The 23,894-nt window shown below is 35.4% G+C and overlaps 1 long non-coding RNA gene across 2 annotated transcripts in view; it reads left to right on the top strand.

Annotated features, from left to right (window-relative positions):
• Nucleotides 1-855: 855 nt before the first annotated feature.
• Nucleotides 856-23,894, top strand: part of LOC107834896 (uncharacterized) — a 121,423-nt gene continuing 98,384 nt past the window's right edge. For both annotated transcript variants that reach the window (XR_001660730.1, XR_001660732.1), the window contains exon 1: nt 856-1,304. This is a non-coding gene — a long non-coding RNA (uncharacterized LOC107834896). The remainder of the gene's footprint in view (nt 1,305-23,894) is intronic.

The following is a 23,894-nucleotide window of genomic DNA, read 5'->3' on the forward strand; positions in this document are numbered from 1 at the left end:
GGCCACATTTTTCACAAGACCTCTGATTAAACGGAACTTGCTTGACAGTCCTTAAGTGCTTGTAAGCCAGTGTTTAGACAGACAGAAGTGGCAGTCATACTTGTATTTCCTAATTAAAAAACATGACTTTTGGAACCTACTTGTTTAACTGATCTATGGCTTTAGAGCTCACTAAAATTAATTTACTAAATATATATAAAACATAATCTATAAACAGTTATTTCTGTCTACCACATTTCACTGTTATGAAATTAAAACAATTCAGTCTATTTAAATATATATATATATATATAAAACATAATCTATAAACAGTTATTTCTGTCTACCACATTTCACTGTTATGAAATTAAAACAATTCAGTCTATTTAAAATTCACAACAACTGTTATTCGGCGGATGTCAGGATACAAAGATCCAATTTATACAAAGAAAATATTAAAGCAGAGTAACCTGGCCCTAGAAACACATTCAGATTCAATCACATACATTCCACTTTGATTTTTATGTTTAATTGGGAGGAAAAATAATGATAAATGTGAAGGACGCCGAGGGAAATAAAATGTAGAACATGTATTGATAAATTGTGAAATATATGAGCATGAAAGGGACAGATTGAGGAAAACAGAAAGAAGGACAGACATAAATTGAGTCTTAAGTGCATATTGGGAAATGAAGAAAACACAGAAGATATTTATACATTAAGGAAAGCATTTTTTATTCATCTTCTTACAAAATAAAAAAAGAATTTAATGTAGGTTAATGCTCTATACACTCATGTACAATAAGTGGCGGTATGCACCTTGAAATTGCTTGCGATCCGCCATAGTGGAAAAGAAGAAGAAGAAATAGCGGCGAAGTTTGAGGAAAGCGACGGAGAAAGACGCACGCAGGACACAATGGCGCAGCTTTGAGTGATAAGATAAGTTTCCTGGACTATTTTGGATAGTTTCAGTTCCAAGTTTGTCCTGCAGTTTTATATGTATTTTTTTGCACTTTCAGGCGGTTGGTTTAGCACTGAACTGTTGGCATTCGCTAGCTAAGTGGATGTCGCACAGGAAGCGTAGTTTAGCCGGCTGCATCTTCAGCATTCCGGCCTGGATATGGATACTAGTCCTAAATTAAGCGGTAATAGTCTGAAGAGTGGCTTTGGATTACAGTATTTGATGTTTCCCTTTTCCTGCACCTGGATATTTCTCATTGGGATGTAACCTTGGACCAGGAGACATCGCCATCTTAGGTCATCGGTTGGTCTTTCCTCTTCACCTGAACTGGAACCTGAGGCTGGATACTGAACTGCTAAACCAGGTACTGTTTTGCTTTGTTTTGTTTATTTGCTCACAGAGTCAATTGGCCATTAAGTTTTATTTTCAAACTAATTGGGGAGCGGGGCCTTCATTAAGTTTAGGATTTATAGTGAACAATCCAATTGCAGGTGCAATTGTATGCGTTTTATTGTGTATGTTGTGATGTCCAATGTTTAAAGTTGCATGTTAGAGTTCACATTTAACTTCCACTGCATAAAGGTAGAACAGGCATAGACACTGCTTAGATATATAGATGCAACAATACAGTTGAAAACGGTTGATGTTGATGTTCAGACAACTCTGACTATAGATGTATAAATAATTGATTGGGTTATTAGTACTTGATATAATGTAACAGTGTCTGGTTAAGACTACTGATGCAATTGAATTATAGTTTCCATACAGAAAACTGCTAAAACTGCAGTATTAGCAGTTTTCCAGCTAATACTGCACTGGCATTATTGTGAGGCTGCTCAACAGCACACAGTATGAACAGGTATTTATTTTCTTCTTATGTGTTTGTGTTCACATCTTCCCAACTATCTGTGTGTCAGATGCTGAACATGTTCCTGCAGGCCATCACACCAATCCTGCCATAAGTTCAAGTTTGATTAGCCCCCCCCAAACCGTTTCCTTTGTCCTTTTCTGCAGAGAATACACACAGTATGAATATACTCAGAGGCTAAAATAAAATCTGACAGGAACCCCTGCGAAACCTCCAGCATCGTGAGAGTTTTGGAGGGTGGATCCAACTTCTGGAGCTTGCTTTGTGTTGAAAGCATTAGGTTTTAGATGACGTCTTAAAATTGTTAATCTTAAAATCTCCACTTATTCAGGCACTTATGCATTCCAGAGAAAATAGGTGAATGAGTCATTGTTAGTACTGTCAGACCTTAAATATCTCATTATACATTTTTCTTTATTTTAATGAAACTCAATCACCATGCAAGTGTATGATCCACAACTCAATCTAAATGGTGAACTCAAACAGTGTGCAATATTCTCATTCTTCAAAGCAAGAATATACATTACTGAATAATCTGTGATGATCACAATTTCCTAAGCCTGCAGAAAATGATTGTGATAATGTGCAATATGAACAGGGAAGACATGATGTCAGAAGAAAATAAATGAAAAACAAGCTTTCTTCATAAAAAAAAAAAAAAAAAAAATCACAAAACTTCAAGAGCAGGAAGATACTTTTACTCACTACAGAAGCAATTCCCCAGTATATCGTCCCTGTAGTAATTTTCAACATATTAAATTTGGATTAACAACAATAGATGAATTACAATCCTAGCTGGCAGGGAAATTATTTTTGCCTAACTAATGAAATTCATGAAATAATGTCTGGAGTGATTCCCACCTCACTTTCTGTCACATCCACACACCAACACTTTGTATGCACATACAAACCCAAAGGAGTTCATTAGGAACTAATAATGGAGGTACTGCCATGTCTACAGCCCAGTGTGAAACCAGATATGTGCTATGTTTTTTCCTGAAGACTCTTGATTAAAAAAGAAAAAAAAAAGTGCATTTCTATCAATTAATGCAGAAACTTCACATACAAAAATATGTGCAACCAGAAATTATAAGAATGTATCTAAAGACACCTTGAGGTAAAAGTCACTTATTGTAAAAAGTGAGACATGCACAAATAGTTCTTTTAGAGGGGTGGACAATACAGACTTGAAGATGCTTTTCTTCCAAAGGAACAGGGAAACTAGTTAAAGTTCATTGGAAAGAAGCTATTGTAGACGGAGCTGAATACAAGATCAACAGTAGAAAACCCTTTAGAGGCTGCAAAAGACTTGACACTCATGCAGGACATTGACCTAAAACATAATGTCAAAGATGCAATTGAATAGTTCAGATCAAATCATGTTGATATTTTAAAATGAGATGGTCAAAGTCCAAACCTAAATACTAAATACTAACCTAAATATATAACTAAGAATTTGTAGCCAAAGATGCGCTCCATCAAATATAATTGAGCTTGAGCTAGTTTGGAAAGATGAATGGGGAGGGAGAATAATCAGGTAATCTACTGTAGGTGCAAAGCTGATCAAGACACCACAAAAGGTGTGGTGATTGTAGGAAAATATGGTTTTACAAATATTCGAAATATTGCTATTTGCCAATTGTTTTTGAAAGTTACACATGTGAAAAAGATGTAGGAGTATGAACACACAGGGTTCCCCCCAGAAAACTTGCTAAGCTCGGGGGGCTAGGGCGGTCATCTAGCTGCCCGCCATGTTTTTGAGTTAAACAATATTTAAAGTTGATAGGACATTTGAAAATATCAATTGGAAGACTGGAAGATTAATACATAAACACCAACTATAATGTCTTTAGATAAAAAAGGCAATCATTAAAAAAATTAAAATAAATTAACAATGCTAAGCCTGGTGGGGGCATAAATAAAGCCTGGTGGCCCGCCAGGGTAACAATACACTTAGGGAAACCCTGAATACACAATATTCTGTAAATTCAAAAGGGAGCCCATAAAAAGAATATGGTTAACTAGGAAAAATTACATTGACAAAAGTAAGCTGGGACTAATCTTTGTATGTTTGTGTTAGCATCACAATGTGTGAGCACTTAGCTCTACTCAGGTAGAATCTATGTCAATTTACAATTATTATATGGGTGCAATAAAATGGAAATGTGACAGTCCACAGTGGCACTCTTCCTCGCTTGCCTTAAAAGCAGATGAGCCATCTCTTGGCTATATCTTTGTATGATGTACTAAATTTTTCGCGTTTCACTGATTCCTCTGGAGAACAGAGGTTTCACTGTAATGTAAAATGTTAGGGCACCTCTCCCACTGTTCTTTTCCTTTTTATCTCACAAAGTCCCTGTAAGTCAACAGCTTGATCGAATTAGACAGGGTGTCCACACACATGTGCTTGCATGCATGCACGTGTGTGAAGTCATGGACTTTGTTCATGTGCATATTTATCAGATTATATTTCTGTTTCTCATGCTCACAATTAGAGGTTTTTTTATGTAGATGCATGCTCATATCAACTGTTTGTGTCTCTGCAATTGTACGTGTGTGTGTGTGCATGATGGTAATCTCGGCATTGTACAACCAGATTCAGTCGGGCTATTGCTGATGCTGGTACCCCATCACAGGACACCTAAATCAGGATGACATGTTCCTGGCACACCCTGTACTAGCACCAAATTGTCCCTGACAGTATCAAATGCATCCCATTGGGTGTTCAACATTAGTCCAGTTTCACTGACCTCTTGTGTAGGGCAGAAGGAGATGAATGATTTTGCTGGGAAAAGAATGAATTATTTTTGAATTGGGAACACTCAAAGACCGAATATTATGATGAAATTTATTTTTCTTGTCTCTCAAAAATGAGAGCAGAAAATGTGGCTCAAATAATTCCAAATGAAACAATTTAAAAAAAAAAGATGTGAAAAGTAAATGAGTTCTAGGAGCATCTAAGATCCATTGACATTTCATGTTTGTTGGGGGGGGGAAAAATTGAAGGGAAAAAATTATTCAGAATTTCAAATCTATAACAGAGGAGTAATAATGGAATGCTTCTCGTTTATTCATTTCTGCTGCATGTTTCTGCAGTTTGATCCCACGGACAATGGAGCAGCTTATTAGTTATTTAAGTGACATAAGTTAGCTCCCTCTGAAGAGTGGTTGGACTCAGCCTTAGACAGATAGGGTAAAGAGGTCCAACATCCTAGGATCCTGGTCCTCCACATCAAAAATGGTCAGCTGAGGTGAATCAAGCACTTCCGGATGCCTCCCGGAAACATCCGTCTGATGGTTTTCCTAGCACATCCCACTGGAACTATGCATCCCTGCTGGCCAGGGGATGCCTTGGGATCCCCCAGAACAAGCCAGAGGGTGTCACTGGGGAGAGCGATGTTTGGGTTTCTATCCTAGATTTGCTACCAGATATGCAAAAGGTAATGGATGGATGGATGAAAGGAAGACAATTAATAGATCCTTTCCGACTATACTGAGTATTCATTGAAACATAAATATGTTTCCTTTCTTGTTTCCTTTCTTGCTGTGTATACTAACATTTTGACAAATACATGTGTGTGGTTAAACCTGAAGAAATCGGGGAAATTTGTGTAACACTAAGTCTTGTGACGTCTTCAGAGTATGTGCAGCACTTTTACTGGGTTCCTGTTGAACATAATGCATTTATACTGAGAACAATAGAGGAATTTTGCAATTATAAATCATTGTAGAATTACCTAGTCTCAAATAATACCAAGGACAGATTTATGTGACTTAAATCTGACAGACTATAACTTTCTGAACAATAAAACGGATAAAAAAAACAATCAAAAGTTAGAGGATTAGCTGTACCTGTATATGACTTATTTAAGTGGATAGATCGCAAGGAGGAGATGGTGAGGGAGAGATTTACATGAAAATTATGTTCACTGCTCTCAGATACAACTCTGCATAGTTTATATGGTATTCATCTTGTGTGCTCTGGACCACAACTGAGCCCATCTGTCTGACAACTGAATCTTCACCGAAATTGGATCACGTGGAAGAACAATCACTGTTGTAACATCGTAGTAGAATCTCTGAAATAGAAAAAACATAAAGATATTGGAGTGACCTGATATCTTTAGACTACTTCTTGAGATATGGTGTCAGATGTAATATTGAAAGAGAGAGAATGACAGTATTTCTCCTCAACAATTTACGACGGATAAGGTCATTCTACTGGGTAAATTAAAATATAAAATAAACCTGGTATTTGTTATGATTCAGAGTTTTAAAAAATGTTGTTCAAAAGCATGAAAGACTAAGGAAAAACAATTTAAACAATATGGTGTAATGTTTGAAAAGTTCACGTAGCTTCAAAAAAAAGTATTAATCAGAATATTTCTGTGGAGAGAGTGGATGTGTTATACGTTTTGTGGAGTGGATGTGTTATAAGTGAAAATTTCACCTATAGTTACACAGTTGTTAGAATGCTGAGAAGAGCAGAAAACCTGAAACATGCAGAGCCTCAGAGCACCAAATGGCAGGTAGCCTTGACTCCTAAAGGCTGCAGAAGCCCAAGGCAGATGGACACCAGACACCCCCATAGAGTGGCCATACGCTTAGATATAATAGGAGCAGTAGTCCCAAGGCCAAAGAGGTACAGGGAGAGACACAAGTCTCTCCCTGTACCAAACCCACAGGGAAGGCCAAGCCCAGAATATTGTGACCCTGGAGGCCAGGAACTGACACCAGCACCAGTAACCAGGAAACCCCCCAGTTCAGCCCTTTCCCCAGCAACCAATAGGTCCCAGCAGGTACCCCAGCATCTCACCTCGCAACCCAAAATCATGTTTCACCACCAGTCCCTCCATGTCAGACCTCTCACCACCTCAGGGTTGCACCTACATGACCATTTCACCCAAGGACAGAGGGACACCCACATAAGCCTTGCCTCCCATTGCCAAGGTAGCAGAGCCCGTATCCTCTACAGACCAGATTAACTCAAATTTCTTTTCTTCTTTTTTCTTAGTAATGGGCATTCTATTCTTGGAAATATTTTCTAATAACTCTGCTGATAGGCCTTCATTTCATTTAGTCTCAGACAAAAGTCACGGAAAGGTGAGAAGAGCCAGAGAACTTGTAGTTATTAGGTAAATTTCCCACACACTTTGGACATGTGCTACTTTGTGAAAAACCCATTTAGCACATCATTTATGGTGTGTAGTTTGTTTTATAGAGTATTTTGTGTTTAATAAGGTGAATATAGGTAATAAAGTATTTGTGCCAGTTTTACTCTATTAGCTAAATTATGTGCTGATAGAGCAATGTCCTATTTGTCGATAAGTGAAATTGTTACATATACATTAGGTTTTATGTAAGTTATACGTGCATGCAATTAATAAAAGTAATAAGGGTCAGATAAGAGGGCTCCTTTAAGACAAACTAACAGGTCTCAGAGACATTTCCTTGCTGGTTGTTAGCCAGATACTTACAGCCGTCTATTGCAATCTATGCACTTGAGTTCTTTGTTTTTTTTTTTTGTTTTTTTTTTTTTAGCAATAGAGTATATTTTAACTGTATCAGTCCATTCAGCCTGTGAAATATAGTGGTCACATACCTAGTGTATAGCAACAATCAACAACAAGATATAAGTCTAGCATGTTATCAGGTCTAGCTAAGTTGGGCAAGAATATTGAATTGACCAATGTAGTGAGAACTGCTGGAGTCTGGCATGTCTTCAATTTTGGAAGATAAAATCGGTTTATCATGGTTCTTTTTGAGATCTTGGCTAATCCTGTTGTAATTATTATGTTTAGACATTTGAATCATTCTCTTTCACTCAACGAGAGAAAAGAAGTCTTAAGATTTTGACACCAAAGATAAAGTTTCTCAAGCTGCACCACTGCTACACATGTGAGCTGCCTCACACTCTACAGGACATAGCAAACACAGCGTTTCAATCTGGGGGCCTGGGAGGGTGTAAAGCCTGGCACACAAAGTGCTATCTTAAATTTTTTACAGGACTGTAACAGGAGTGTTACTGTATAAACGCAGTATAAAATTGTGATAACTTGTATTACTCAGTACAATGAAATGTGCCACACTGTATGGTTTATTGCTGCAACAGAACTGGATCGCAGGGCTCTGACAGAGATACTCCAATATTGAATACAGTGTTGCGTTAGCGGTCCTATTATTAGAACTGAACTTTAAAAAGAGGGAGAGGAAGATTATTGAAAAAAAAGACATCAGTGGAAGCACTGAGGAGTTGTAGGCTGAAGCTGCAGTCACACTTGTAGAAAGTGCACTGGTCTTTTTATAAACTGTTCAGTTTTTCTAATAAGCCATCTTTAATAATAAAAGTTAAAAATGTAGGCATCAATCTGCCAGACTGGCTGTCAGACAAACCTAATTCATAAACAAAGATTTTCTTAAAATGTTCTTATGCGAGATATTGTCAACAATGCCTGGTAATTGCAGAGTGTGAGGAACTTCAAATGCTGGTGGACCTGTGGCTACTCCAGAGATACTCTGTCTGTGTAGCAGAAGTTTTAAATGAAAAGCAGATGTTTTATTTTATATCAAGAAGAAATTATAACATTTAATAAATCTTTCTCACAATTCAAGCCAATAGTTCTATATCCTGTTTTGCCATAAACTGATTCACTTGTTTGATATATTCAGAATTCAATTAAATTTATTTGTTGTGTTATTAACACAACCAATAAACAGAGAACAAGCTTAAAATTTGTCAAGGGTATAGTTCAGATTATCTGAGAATATTGCTTATGGTTTAAGATTGCCAGTCTATTTTCTTTTCCAAGTGTTTTTTTTTTGTACAAAATAAAAAAAAATCCAGATGGTCTGTTTGAATGAACCATATGGCATGTCAGGTTAACGAAACGGAGGCACCGTAAGCCATTTTGTTTTCATAACACTTCATTAGGGATATTAAAGTAAATCAATTTTGAAAGCTTCTCTGTAGTTCAGCTTCAGCAGATCCTCGGGCCTTTTGACTCATGTTTTCTGCTTTAGTTCACAAGGGTCTGACACATTTACTCTCTATGCTTAAAAAAAAAAATCAATGTTAAAAATGTATTTATTAAACAGCAAGGAGTGTTTGATATAAATTGTTTCTGAATGAACTATTAAATGGTTGGTAGTTCTCATTTTCCTTTTCTTAAGACAAGTCAAAACTTGTTTTATTGTGTTAAAACAAACTTACTAAATGCTACATAATAGAGTTACAAAATACAAGACCATAAATATTGAAAGCAATTAAACTATGGCTATGACTAAATTATGCTGATTATATATGCTGCAATGCTTACTGTCAGCAGCTCACTAAATGAAGACTAGTCGGCTGTGTGTGTGGCTTAGAATATAAAAAGCTAATTTCTCAAAAATGTGTTCTTTCAGAACAGTTCTTCTGTTTGAAGTGCATTTCTGTTCAGGTTTTTCACATATCAGTGCTTGCTACCTTTGCCCTGCAGGATGCAGCCATGGCCTTCTGTTTTGAATACAAACCAAATTCATATTAGTCAACATGCCTACTTAAGAGATGGCTAATTAAATCCTGGTCAAACCGGCGAAGTGAAGAATGCATATGAGCTGACATATGACACATGTTTCATTATTAGCCTACAGTCTGACAAAAACTCTTGAACCTCATTTAATTTGTAGACTACAGATGGATATGGAGGTTAATATCATTGAGGCAACAATAAAATCAAATAGTTGATTCAAAGGGTTGAACCGACTATTAAATATTACTTTACCTTTTTGAATGTGAAGTAAAATTGGAAGAATATTTAACCAAAGTTGTTTAATATTTGGTGTCTTTTGTCAAAGAATGTTGATCTCAAGTTACATTGTATATCAAAATTAAAATGAGTCCTTTGCAAATTAAAAATAGGTGATTATATTTGTGTCGTATTGACTGTAGTTCAGCATCTTTCCAATCAGGTCAATTTCTTAATTTTAATGTTCTACCCTATCCTGACATGACAAATTTTGATGTATGATTTGAAGCTTAAATGAAACGGCCTTTATTTGGGACACATACATTTTTTTTATTGTAAAGTAAGCAAGAGTTCTTGATGCTGACAAAAACCCAGTTACTAAAGCATAGATGTCTTCATCACCTTAAGCCTTTTGTTCGGCATCAGTTTGGCTACACACAGAGGAAAACAAAATAACCGACTTCTCGTTATCTCCTGCAGTTAGCACCTGCTTCAGAGCTTTCTATTGATGCTAAAGATCTTGCTCTTTTTTTTTTTTGCCTTTTGTCTTGACTGCATTTGATCCTGTTTAAAATCTGAAACACTTTGATTAAATCTGAACTGGGGAATTCTACACCGGGCAGAGATATTCTTTACAACACATTTTGTGATTCATTAAAATGCATTTATTTTTTTTATTGTGGAACTAAAAATAACTTTTTTAATACTTTTTAATTTTTGGCATTAGGACCACTTTAAAGAGGCACATGAGAATCACAATGCCTGGACTCGTCAATCCAGGAGTGGAATTTTCTACAGTTTTTTTTTTTTTTCGGATTCTTTTACAAGAAATAAGGAGAGTGAGCATGAATTTAATCTAAGATTTATATTAGCAGTAAACCAGTCAGACCAACATATATCACTGACTTAAATACTTCACTGACAGAACAACATGCAGATATATATATATTTTTTTGGTGAATATCAGCTTAAAATATTTCTTTGTTAGAAGCAGAGCAGGTCAAGAGCAACACAGTTTTGATTTTATTTTTTCCTGTCTTCAAGGTAAAATTAGTCTAGCAAGATTTTAGTTTGAGGTTGAGGGGAGATGAAGATGGGCAGGCTTTTGTTTTACTGAGTTAGGAAGTCTGCTAAAAATCCCTCTCAAATCAGACAAATGACACTTTTTAAAAGCCAGAATAGGAAAGTGCTGAAGTCATGGCTTTGAGCTGATATTGGCTTTAGGGCCCCAAACATATTGTATCCTTTATTACATTTAAAGCTCTCTTTAAATCTTGAAAATTCAGTGGTGGAAGGCGCCTTCAGAGGATTTAGTGACTCAGAAGTAATAAAATAACAAACAAGCACCACAAAAACATACAAATATAATATAATTCATTTTTTTATGTAATCATTATGCCGCATATCACTGAAGGACTAAATTGTTAATGACTACGTTTCAGGTTGCACATCTTTATTATGGTACAGAAGTACAAATCATTAATCATTTGACATCATTAAGCTCGATGATGTCAACGCCTTTAAACAATAATAATAATAATAATAAAAATCAAGCAAAGAATGTGTTGCCATCCATAAACAAGGTTATTCTCTATTTTTAAATGGAAAGATGGAATGAACTAACAAAGTTTTTAATGAGTTAAGTTAAAACCACACATTTAATTTGTTCTATTGGTTAAAATCCTTTCTTTAGCAAAGCATAGAAAAATACAGTATTTAATTAGGTCTCTATACATTTTTGTGACAAAATCTTGGTTTGAAAACTAATTAGAAAACTAAAGCTGGCAGCCAAATAGTTTGTTTTTTCTCTAAAATAAAAAAAAGGTCTTTCAGTTTTAAGCCACAGTCCCGTTTTTAATAGAAAATAATTACTTTCAAGTCTTCAATTTTTAAGAACCAAAGGGTCTTATTTAAAGGCATCTTTTTTTCCTTTTTCTAAGAGAAAAATGAAAAACAAATTATACTTTAAAATGTTGAGCTAATTACAATTATGCACAATTTTTAAGGTAATTGCAGACACATATGACTAATCCTCATTTACATGTTAACATTTGAATGTAACCATTGAGCCAAATATAAGTTGTGAAAGCAACTATATTTACAAAGCTGTACAGCAGAGTAAATAAAGAGCCACACTGTTTCTCAGTGCATATAGTATAAATTATACTGAAGTGAGGCTTCTAAGTAATTAATTCAGTTAATGAAAATTAGCCATAAATTAAGACATGTTTTTTTTTTTTATTATTATTTCTCATGTTTCTAGAACATAAAAAAAATGAAGTGGTATCCTCAGTCATAGATAAATAAAAAAAGACTCAGTCAGTTATATGAAACAAAGTGTGGAGGCAAGAGTAACAGAAATTAAACACACAGTGAAATTATAATTTTTTCATTTAGCAGAAAAGCGTCACAATGACAACTTCTAGATGTCCTCTTTTTATTTTTTCTTATTTATGGAGAAACTCAAATGTGTTTATTAATGTTTTTCTCTATTCTTTAACACAGTCTTTCTTTATCTTTTAGGTGCTCTGATCATTTTTTTCTATATATATTTAATACCGTTAAATCTGGGTGTTTGACTGGACTGCTGTATCTTGATTGTCTTCCTCTGAAATAAACTGGGGGGTTCCTTGTCTGTGTGTTTGGGATTATTGTCTTGTATGCTCATTTCATATTCTCATAAAGAATGCAGGGCTGGACGATATGACTAAAAAACGTGTCATTGTATGCATTTAATATCATCAATATAGATGATTGTTGATTAGTTTTTAGTTGTATATACCTGAAATACTGCCAAATTGGTGGCATGACTTTTTCTCTTATTCACAGTTTTCACTCCACTGCATTGTATTATTATTATTATTTTTAAGCAGTTATGAGGCAAGGTGGCAAAACCTTAAACTGTTGCTATGCAAGTTCCTCAAGAGATTGTTGCTAGGTAACCAATGAGAAAGTGAGTTAGTTGATGTCACCCACAGAGCAGCTAAAATCTTTCCTCTGTCTACATCTTCCAGAATGCTGTCCGGCTCTGGATCGGAGTTCAGATATATTGAATATTAAAGACTCTATCAGACGCATTATCTATTGATATTGACCACGTGCCCATCTCAATAGATGTTATTGATTTATTGTCCAGGCATAATAGAATGTCCCAGTAAAGTTTTCCATTCTCCCCTACATCAGTTGTGTGATATCTGCCAGTACTTTATCATTACAGACAGTCCAGCACCATAATATTCTCACTTCAAAGCTTCACTGTTGATGTGGCTTTGCATGTTTGTGCTGTGCATGATGTGTGCAGTAACACCCAAAAAGATAAATCTGGGTCTATAAACAAGCCTCAACATGTTTGTTGTGTTTTGTTTTATTTTCAGCTGTGGATACTTCAGTGGTGAACAAATGTGTTTAAAAATCTGTTACTCATTGTTGTCATGAAAAAAAAAAAAAAAACTTAATTTGCTAATTCAAGAGCTTTTTCAAGCGCTACACAAGTTGTCCTTGGATCGAGGACAACACTTCTGATTATTCCTTTGACTCATTAGTCAGATTTGTTGTGATCTGACTAAAGGTTCTTACTGGAAAATTCTAAAATTTAGAAATACGCCCATCAGTATGTTTTATAACAACAAGGTTGCAGGGGTTTCTGCTTTTACTCATTATTGGATTATTCTTATGCAGTACCTGAGCAAAGAGAAATTCATTTATTAACTATCAATTAGGACTAAAGCAGCAGCGTTGCTTTCCAAAACATGAAAGATTTCAGCCATTCTCACAGATTTTCCTGCTTTTTTGCAGCTGGTTCTTGCAGGTGCTTTTCATCATGTGTTCAAAGCTTATCCTGTCATTCTACTTCCCAGAACATAACTCATCTTTTTGCATTTATACACCTAATTAAGATGTTCTATATTTTTTGATAAAAATGTTGCATTTAATAGTTATTTTTTACTACCGCATTGTGAGGTCTTAAATATTCATGAGATTTCATCGTATACTCGCATCACTTTCTTTCAAATCAGCCACTGTCAATTTTCAACAACCAAATCAAGCTCACAAACTAAGACATATTCCCTTTCATAAACTAAACTTTGGGGATTTTCACCTTAGGGCATTTTGGTTTAAGGTCTAATCCCTTCAGATATGGAAGTCAAACGTAATTCTTCTGCAAAAAAAGAAAAGAAAAAGATGTGCATCCTTAACCCAGCTCAGAGATGATTATCTAAAGGTCAGCCCACCCTTCTCTCATCCTTTCTTCTATTATTCTGACTTTTTTTCACCAGTTAGTCTGGTGGCATAAAGAGCACCAGTTGGCCTGAACACAGACAGAGTGCCTATCACAGAGGCCCATATCAGCCATCAGCCTCTCTGAAACGGAGGTTCTTGCCCAAGAAATGAAGTATGGATTTCTAATTTAGGAGAACGGTTGGAGATGTGGGTCAAAGTTGCATTCATTTCAGAGTGCCTCAATCCCATCATGCTTTCGATAACCTTTTAGTTGAGAAACACATATCGGGCTGTGGTTATAATGGATGAGGGGACCACTGATGGCTGGTTAAATGAGAGGCTTGCATTATGTATTAGCTTTATCCTGTGGAAGAGTAGCTGTGAAGATAATCACTGTCTGATGATTGTCATTTCTTTTGTTCCCAATGTGCCCTCTCAAAATGGTAGTTACATAAGCCGTACACTTTCTTTTGTGCGGCAGAAAATGGGAAAGATAGGAGGAGAGATGAAATGGATGAAATAAAAAGGTGAATATCCAGAATAAGGTCTTTGGTGACAGTGGGGGCCAACACCCCCATGTTTTTGGCAACCTAAATGATGCAATACATAATATTAAAGGGGAATAAGTCAACCAGAAAGCAGTATAATTATAGATAGCATCACACCAGCCTATATATAAAATTACGTTGCATTATTTTTACTTTGCTTTTCCAGATCTGCGTTGCACACACTGCAGCAGTCATCATCTGTTAGATATTTCTCACAGTAGAACAGCAGAGGCAAACATGTGCGATCAGCCTGAGACGCTTTTTCACACCTGCCTGGTATAGGAGCAAAGGCCAGGACCAAAGACTTTTTCCCTTTGTCTAGCAACAAATTTAGCTAACCAACATGTGCGGAAAGCGTTTCTCTCCCGCAGAGTGGAGAAAAACGCTAACCCTTTAACAACAGCGAAGGGCATGGTTTACAGAGAATTGTGTAAAGCTGCTGAGCAATACGTTAAAGAGAAGACTGCATTGATTTATAATAAACAGCAGTTTATTTGGTTTACATGGGTCAGGCACACTTGGCTTGCCAATCAACTGAAAAACACAGAAATGTTAAATGCTAGAAATCAAAGTGTATAAAAATAAAAATAGGCTATAATTTTAAAAATGACATAAATATTCCAGATGCTGTGTAGTAAAATTGCTGAACTGGTAAAAAGCAAACTCTGATGCCAATTATAAAAATAGTGGAGAGTTGGAAAGGGGAGTTTTGTCCCCAGCAAACACAGGACCCCTCAAAATGGTTAAAAAGCCAGATTGGGAGGTAGAAAAACTTTTTCAATATTTTCAGTATTAATATATTTACACTAATAGCCCTCTCAAAGTATATTATACCAAGTCATTCATTTGGCCTCCAACATGGTCAGTGAAATTAACTGTACTTGAATGGCACAATTGCTGTAAGACAATATAATTATAATAGTGTTTTAAATGTATTCACATTGAATTTTATGAATTTCTGAATTGCATTGTTCAAGCTGAGGCTAAAAGCTAAAATTTCCAACAGTTTAAGTTTATTTATTTTTTATCTAATAACAACCAAGTGGGTTCTTTTGTCTTTACGAACTTAAGTTAGTAAAGGATTTATTAATGCATCTTCTAATTTCACAGGCCAAGCCACTTAACTGAATTCCTTTGAATAAAATCTTCATTTCAGTTTAATATTTCCAACCTGAATGGGATGTGCACTCATTTTAGGTCAGCCCTCCAAGAACTTTCCAGATGAAGGGCTGTTGAACATATTTCCAAGCAACAGAGCCAAGAACAGCATCTGCCAGGCTAAAAATAAATGCGAATAGCTTCTAATTGAACATTTGCTCAAAATAAGACCTGTCATTATTTGCATTTTGAGCCAGAATAACTGAAATTTATCGGTGCATCTGCTTGCTGCATATAAATTGAGTCGGTCTTTATTTCCAAACAAAAAATATGTTTTTACATTCAGTTTATTATTATTATTATTATTATTTATTTTTATTTTTTTTTTTTACAAATACTTTAATGTTTAATGTATTGCTGTTAGGTGAAAAAAAAAAGTTTTGTTGTTTCATATTTAAATATTCTCTAGAAATGGCAAGAAGATTGTAATGTTGGACCATGCAGTTATTACTAGTGAGGACCAAGGCTGATTCAGAAGTATATTGACTGTGATTTTTATTTAATTTAATTTATTTTCTTGTTGATTTAATACAATGTTTAGATTGGCTCTTGGTGAATATTATAATGATCCATTTTTCTGGTAGTTTGGCTCCAAAATAAATTGACTAAAAGGATTAGAATATAGTTTATGCTTTATGAAGTGCTGGGCAGGCTATGAGTCACTGTAATCTTTTTAAATGGGAGTCATTATTTTTTAAAACAAAAGCTTCAGTATACTGAAGTATTATACGGTATGGATTTTCTTTTACATTGCGGGTAAAAAGTTGACCCACAGCCTCCCATTGCAGGAATTTAACTGTGTAATGGTAAATATAAGAGATGGTTCGATATGTTCTTTAGGTTGGAGGTCTACTTAGTATATAGTAGCACAGGGAAAATAAATAAGTGGTGGTCCGTTTTACTCATTTAAATGGAAAACAGGTCTCACAAAACACACCTTTTACACCTACATTTAATTTTTCTCCTGGTAACCATGTTGGCATTAAAAACCATAAAAAAGGTTCTTCCAGTTTGAACTAGCCATTTCCCCCCTACAGAATGAAGAAAGTTTAATTATGAGATAATGGTTCAAATGCAACAAAGGTAAGGGTCATTGAGTGGACAGCTTTGATAAATGTTTCACTAAAGCTTACAACATGATGCATGAGAAGCAGAATTAAATCAAAATATTTCTCTCAAAGGCAAATTCACCCATTAGGAAGCCTAAATTGGACACACTTGAAGGAATGAGAGGGATTTTACATTACTGAAATATCTTTATTTAAATAATTTTAATTTTAAGATGTCTGTCACGTTTTTTCCCTCTTTAAACCACCTCAGCTTCTGCCCAAACTTGAAGAAGCTTGCTCCCCTCAAATGCAGGAACCACTCATCTCGGCAACATCTTTTATTTATCTTTTCTTTTTGTCTTTAGATAATTTCAATTGACAATCTAAGACCACCATGACTTTGCATAAGTCATGGTGAAAACCTACAAAGTCATGAAAATCTACAAACAAATGAAAAAAAACCAAAAAAACAATTACAGATCACAATGAACTAATTAACTAGTTTCTCAAGTAGTTATTCAATAATTTACTTTTAAGTTAACTGTGAATAAATAAACTACAATCCAAACAGCACAATTAATTTGTTTCCAAACGCATGAAAAACATTTCATCAGACAAGTCTATTTTGGTCTTCTGAAAGCAGATTGAATGATATAAACTGTGAATAATGTCCATTTCCTACCAGTGGTGTCTTTGAGGAAGCTTGAAGCTGAGGTCATTTGTCTGAAGAGATCATTGTGAGCACAGGTGTGCCAAGTTACCTTATAGATTTGGCTGAAGGGCTTGAGTCGTGAAAGGGATGGGTGCGCTTAATTCTTTGTGATGTGTGTGCCAGTTGGGTGGAGATAGCGAATGCACTCACAAGTGTACCATTTGCTATTTTAACTTGACAATGTCAATGATAAACTGCATCACATCTGATCATAAAAGATTCAGTATTTAGATAAATGGTAAATGGCCTGTATTTGTGTAGTGTTTTATCAAGTCCCAGGACTCCAGAGTCATTCATCCATTCATGCACACATTCACACACTGACTATAGTGGGCTAAATTCAGGGTCTCACTCAGAAAACTTGCTAAGCCCGGTGGTCAGGAAACCAAGGCAGTCCAACGGCGGTCCACCGGGTTTTAGAACTAAAAGACGTTAAGTTAACAGGAAATGTAAAAATATTACTGGCTAATTATTTTACGGGAAGAGATTGCCAGTGAAATGCTATTTAGACCCACAACTATAGAGTCTTCAAATCAGCAAATCAAAGAAATGCAATTAAAATGAATATCAAATTTAATCCAAATTAAATCAGCAGCTCCAGAAGGCCCCCAGGCCTTCAGGGCTCCCCCATCAATGCTAATGTTTTAACACAGACCACAGATATGTGAATAAATACTTTTATTTATTTTAAAGCAGTCTGGTATATTTTCTGCTAACAGTACCTGGTGGCCCCTTCTCTCTTGTGTTATTTTCTAAATGTTTGTTATCCTCCTCTCTAAGCGTAACCTCGAGATCGGCCCATTTAACAGATTTTGTCTAATCTTTGCATGGGTTACAGAACGTAAACTCCCAATATGTGCCAGTAAATCAAATTGTCTAAACACTTGACTGAACTTTGCGGAAATTTTAAGAGATAAACCAGGAATTCACTTGAATAAGGTGGTGGGTTGCCAAAGCACAGGCTTATCATAGCAAAGGATAGGGAGTACCTCCTCGATGTCAGGCTCTGTTTACTTTTTGGAACATCTCAGGCTTTTACTCTGGTTTCCATCACGTCACTTGGCCTTGTGTCTTGGCAGAGAAGATCCTCAACTGTGGCTCACGTTGAGGATCTATTTTGTACTCTTAAAGAGTAATCTTTAAGAGGTTACTCTTAAAGATTGTTGGATGGTTTGCTGCTCCTGTTGATTAGTTGAGAATTGTCAGCAATCTAAAAAAAAAATATGTTGATGAAAGGATGTTGTAGTGACCAAAACAACCAAATTTTCTTCATTATTCCTAATCTTATTTATACACCTCATCACTGACTCAGCTCTCGGAAGCACACACTGAAGGCGGTGTTCTTTCTGTAATAGATAGCTTTTAGGAAAAAATACTGCTTGCTTTCCTGTCCAGAAGACGTGGAATTCATAAAATGTTAGATTAGAACGTCACTGTCTGGAGCCAACGTATTCCAAATTCATGATCAGAGACGTGCACTGAGATATGCTCAGCAAAGTAGCAACTAGGTTATATTCTATTGACTGACTTTTCACATTTTTATAAGCTTTAAATAGTAAATTGTAACCCTTCATAGTCGTATTTTGGAGAATCTCAAGAGCCCAATCTGTGACATGAAAAGGTGATTTAGATCCTTTCAGTGCAACATGAAGCCTTTCTCAAGGATACTGTCAAAAATTTCAGCTGTTCAAATCTATCCTTGAATAGGTATATTGAAGGTCAGTTTCTGTCTTTCTTTACAGAAACGTTTAACCATTTCAAACTCATTCAGAAAGACAATACTCAGCTGAATGCTTCCAGTAATTAAATTGTTGTTGTAATGTTTGTTTTTGTTGTTAAAAATGTCCAATACGAACATGTTAAGACTCCGAATAACTTTACGCCTGTTTGTCAGGTCTGTTATTGTACATCAGATTGTTCTTTGATAACCCTGAAGTTCCTCTTGGAACTGTTCTCTCACTCTGAATCTGCTTTAAAACATGAATTTGTCTTTTTATTTTATTTATTTAATTTTTATTAAAGTTAATACGACAAGGCTATTTCACGATTTCTATGGTTTCAAACTGTTCCTTCACAATTTTTCTAAGGTCAAAGTCTTCTAAATGACATGGCACAGTGACCAGAGATTTTTCTGGTTGTGTGAAGAATATTGTTCATCCCTCACACATAGCCGTACACTACCGAAGTTTCAACTTTCCCAGTTATGATAATCTTTTTGCACGCGTTTCTTTCAGTTCGCTGAAGCAGCTCATCAGTGTGTGCTTTCCCCTGGAAATGCACGTTTAATCAACAATGTTCTGAGGTCAATCAAAACCCTTAACAAAAGGCAGTGCAACACATGTTTGAACCCTTATCTAGAAAGGAGTAGTGGTCACCTGTCACAATCTGACTATGTTGCACCACCCAGAACAGTTTTTACGATAAATGCATGTGATCTCATACATACTCCAGTGAATTTATATGAGGTCTCCATGCACTGGCATAATTTTCTTTTTGTAATTTTATTACCTGTTAGTAAAGATTAATGAATACAGTTGATCTGGTATTTTGTATTTTTATCTTTTTATTATCTTTTATGTTCTTTGATAATCTTTTTATTATCTTTTTATTCTTTGTTTGATAAAACTTATTCTGCTCAGATTATTTTGCTGTAATCTGTGGGGAAATAAATCGAGCACATTTAATTCTAGCAGAAACAGCGTTTGGTTTCGTTATTGCCGCCGATCTCCTTCGACCCTGATTTAAAATTTCATAAAACAACAGTATTTTTGGAAACATTACAAAAAGTTTAAATCTTGATGTTTCAAACAAACAGTATAAAATCGGTTATCCCAAAACCCACTATGTTTACGTTATATATAGAAATATGTCATTTGTAATGGGGAAAATATACATTTTGTGCTGGATAGTCTTACATTTTCCTAGGTGTAATATTTGCAGTAATGCACCTTTTATGACTTTTTTTATACTATCCCTAGAAGTCTTACACACGTTAACAGAAAGGACAATAAAGACAAGGGAAGGACTCGTTTTCCTATTTGACTGTCACAGACATATGCACATGCAGACACCTCCAAACCCACAAAGGGAGACATTATCTCGAGGCGATGGATCATGTAAATGGCATTTTGTCTACATTATGAGAATGTGGAAGATGTTTTTCCGCATGGCTGAGGCGCTTATCAAGTGGGACTGTCTGTACCTCCAACTCAATATATTTCATCTTTGACGATGAGAATGTGAGGCTGAAGAGGGCAAATATGTGTGTTTGTCTGAACCACTGAGTTTGTTTCCAGTCTTTGAAGTGAAGGAATACTTAAAAAGGGGGTATTATGTATTTTCCAAGCAGATAGTGACATTTTATATTACACAGTCAAGTAACTGTTACCTTCTGTTCTTATGAAAATGCTTTATATATATCAAAAAAACAACTTAATAGAAATTTGACTTTGCAACATAGTTGTATCTGATGCCATGAAATTGGCCTCTATCTCTTTAAGAACATCTTACTCTTTCTGATATTCCAATCCGTTTTCCTTTCCTTTAGCCCAGGTAAGATGCTTGAACAGAAGAACAGTTGTAGCCCATATTCTGCATTGTCTGTGTGTGAGGATCTTGTGACAAAATCTCAATGTCTTAAAAATGTCTTAAAAGGCTATTCTTCATAATAATACTCTCAAGATTGCTGTTAAGCCTGCTGCTTACTTTTTCCCCTTCACTCAACCTTCCATTCATACTTGGACGCCATACTTTGTTAAAGTCAGTGCCTTTAGCATTGACCGCTTATGGTTTACTGTGCTTGTGTTAATGGTTGTCTGCTGGACAACCTATCAAGTAAGCATAATTTGGCCTTGACATGCCAGTAATACAACAACATCTCTGTACTAAAAACCTGTTTTGTTTTTTGTTTTTTGATAAAAATAAATCCTTGGTTTTATGTTAAGATAAAAATTAACATAAACAAGTGATTGAAATATATTGCTATGTGCATAATTTAATTTCTGAAATTACTCTTTCAGTGATCTTCTAATATATTGAAATTCACCCATATACCTCCTGCCTGCATAAACTCTTTTAACATGCAGGCAGCGGTTTGTTTTTGGCCAAATCTTGACTCATTCTCCCTGAGTCATTTGATCGCATTAGAATACACCATATTCTGTAAGTTTTTCCTACTTTGATTCACAGTATGTTACCAGAGTTTACTGAAAATATTGGCCCAGCCCCCAAAGACACTTAATGAAACTTTGTGAGTTCTTTAAACTCTAGCATTGCAGAGCATCTTGTAGATATATATATATTTTTTTATTTTAATGATCAGAAAAATTATTAATATGTTCATATTTGTGGGGAAATATTAATCAAAAATAAATAAACAAGTGAAAATCAAAGCAGGTAAAGCAGACCTAGTTACCCTAAATTCGACTTTAATTTTTTGAAGTGCTTTGACTTTCTACCAACACCCATTGGTTGATTTACTGGAACTTAATTCTTAAGTGAATGACATTTTAGTGAAAGTCTGTAGTTTCTCTCAGATGCTTGTTAGAAGTCTAATTACTAAAGGTGTTTTAATTGAGCAAACACTTTTTTATTGTAGTAGAGTGCACTGCATAAGAGCAATAATAACCCACAACTACTTGTGATTTTTCCACATACTGCACATGCTGTTATATTGATTACTTTCTTTTTCATGTTTCACTGCTGTCTCCGCCTGACATTAACAGTTGATGTGCACAGTGCTTAACAACTATGTAGTGCCGTTGCTCTTTCAGAACCACTTTCTTTTCCTACTTTAACCTCATTGATCATTGACAAATTCCATGTATACACTTCTTTATTAATCAGAACACATACAGAATAAGGTGTGACCACACTCACTTGTCTAGAGCATCGGTTTTTGTCTTCCTTTCCTCATTTTAAATATTTTATTTTAAGTCTTTAAATGGACCATATGTCTGAACAAAGTTTTGAGTCAGAACTGCTTCATCATCCAACGTTTTAGTAAAACTAGTCTACTTAGTAATTGCACCCTTGTACTATTAATGCTTCAGCACTTCAGTTACTTTTCTTTTCAAAAAGTAACCGCTTTTACAGGTACAAATATTGGCAATGACAAGTAGTACTGTGAATCCCTTTGTTCGGCTTCAATGTAAAACCTACAGAAGACTACGAGCCAAATTTAGAACATGTTTTATGGACAACTTTAATTTATTTGTGCTTGAAGCTGGTATAAAAGTTTTACTATCTAAATCAGATCTTGTTGGTCTTTTTTTTTTTTTTTTTACTGGCCATTGAGATTATAAGGCTATTTTTTTATGAGCAGCAAGTCACTGTTTTGATTTGACAGATTGTGTGAAGTTATATTGAGTAATAATTCCCCTGAAGATAGTATGCAGATGTCCTACATTGTAGAAAGTCAGTGCAGTTGACAGCTAAAAGAGAGTTAGATGGATACAGAATTTAAACCAGATTTAGTTATTTAAACCAACATGCACTGAGGATGTTACTATCCACATAACACAAGACTACTTTAGTGGATATTAAATGTTAACTCTTCCTTTATGATGAACAAAATTATTGACTGTTTCAATTGCCATTTAAAGGGATAATTTATTGTAAGTTTCTGAAGTGCAGCTGTGTCTCAGTATAATCAAGGCAGGTGGTACTTGCTCAAAAACAAGGACCAGTCCCAGGCAAGAAAAGGCAATGCGTTAACAGTCAGTTTCAGTTTTATACATTGCAGTTGACATTAAAAAGATTACAACAATGCATTTATCCATATATGTACATCACTGATACATTGTACGTAATTCCATAATGACAGAATTGATCTATGTCCTGAATAGATATTCCATCCATGCATTTCATTATCAATTAAAATGATCCAGACAGTGTTCTGAACAACGTGCACCAAGAGAAGCACATTCTCTCTGTACATGCCTGTGTGAATAAGAACAGATAAGGCGGCCTGCGTGTTATCTGCCGTCCTGTCAGGTCTGATCCAGCTGGTCGCATTTATCTAAACCACTGAGTCACAGTTAATTTTTCACATATCTATCCCCTTAAACTGGCAACTAGAAAAGTATGCATGCCTCCCATCCCCTGAATTACGGTTTTTGTACCTCAAAATAAACAACTTCAAGACTCTGCCTACAAATCTGCCACATTAGACACTGTTGCAGCTGGAAGAATCCAAAGGTTGCCCAATTCTTGGCAAACATAGCTCATGCAGTGGATTAATACAGCTGACTGATGACATAGCTGTACCATAATACCATGGAAGTTGTTTGGTTGAGAAAATACTGACAGCCTTACCAGCACTCTCATGTGGAAGTGTTGATGTTTGATACCTGCGTCGTATGGATATAAATGTTTTCGGTTTCCGCTCTTTCAAATCGCTAAAATGAGGAAAAACAAGGTTTCCCTCTGACCGTTTGCCTTCCACCACTGAGAATTTACACTTGTCTAGAAACTTACGATGTGAAATATCTTGACTACAGATATACAGAATTTCACATTAGAAAGGTTTTAATTTTGTCCTTAAATGATGAGTAAAACACGCCAAAGCTTGGAATGAAGGCTAAATCATTACATAATTTCTGTTTTCTGGTTCAGAACCCTTGGCACAATGTGAAGGACCAATAAAATAAAACTACAGTCTTTGATTCTTT

This window comes from Poecilia formosa, unplaced genomic scaffold (genome assembly GCF_000485575.1).
Source record: "Poecilia formosa unplaced genomic scaffold, Poecilia_formosa-5.1.2 Scaffold11, whole genome shotgun sequence".
NCBI classification, from domain to species: domain Eukaryota; kingdom Metazoa; phylum Chordata; class Actinopteri; order Cyprinodontiformes; family Poeciliidae; genus Poecilia; species Poecilia formosa.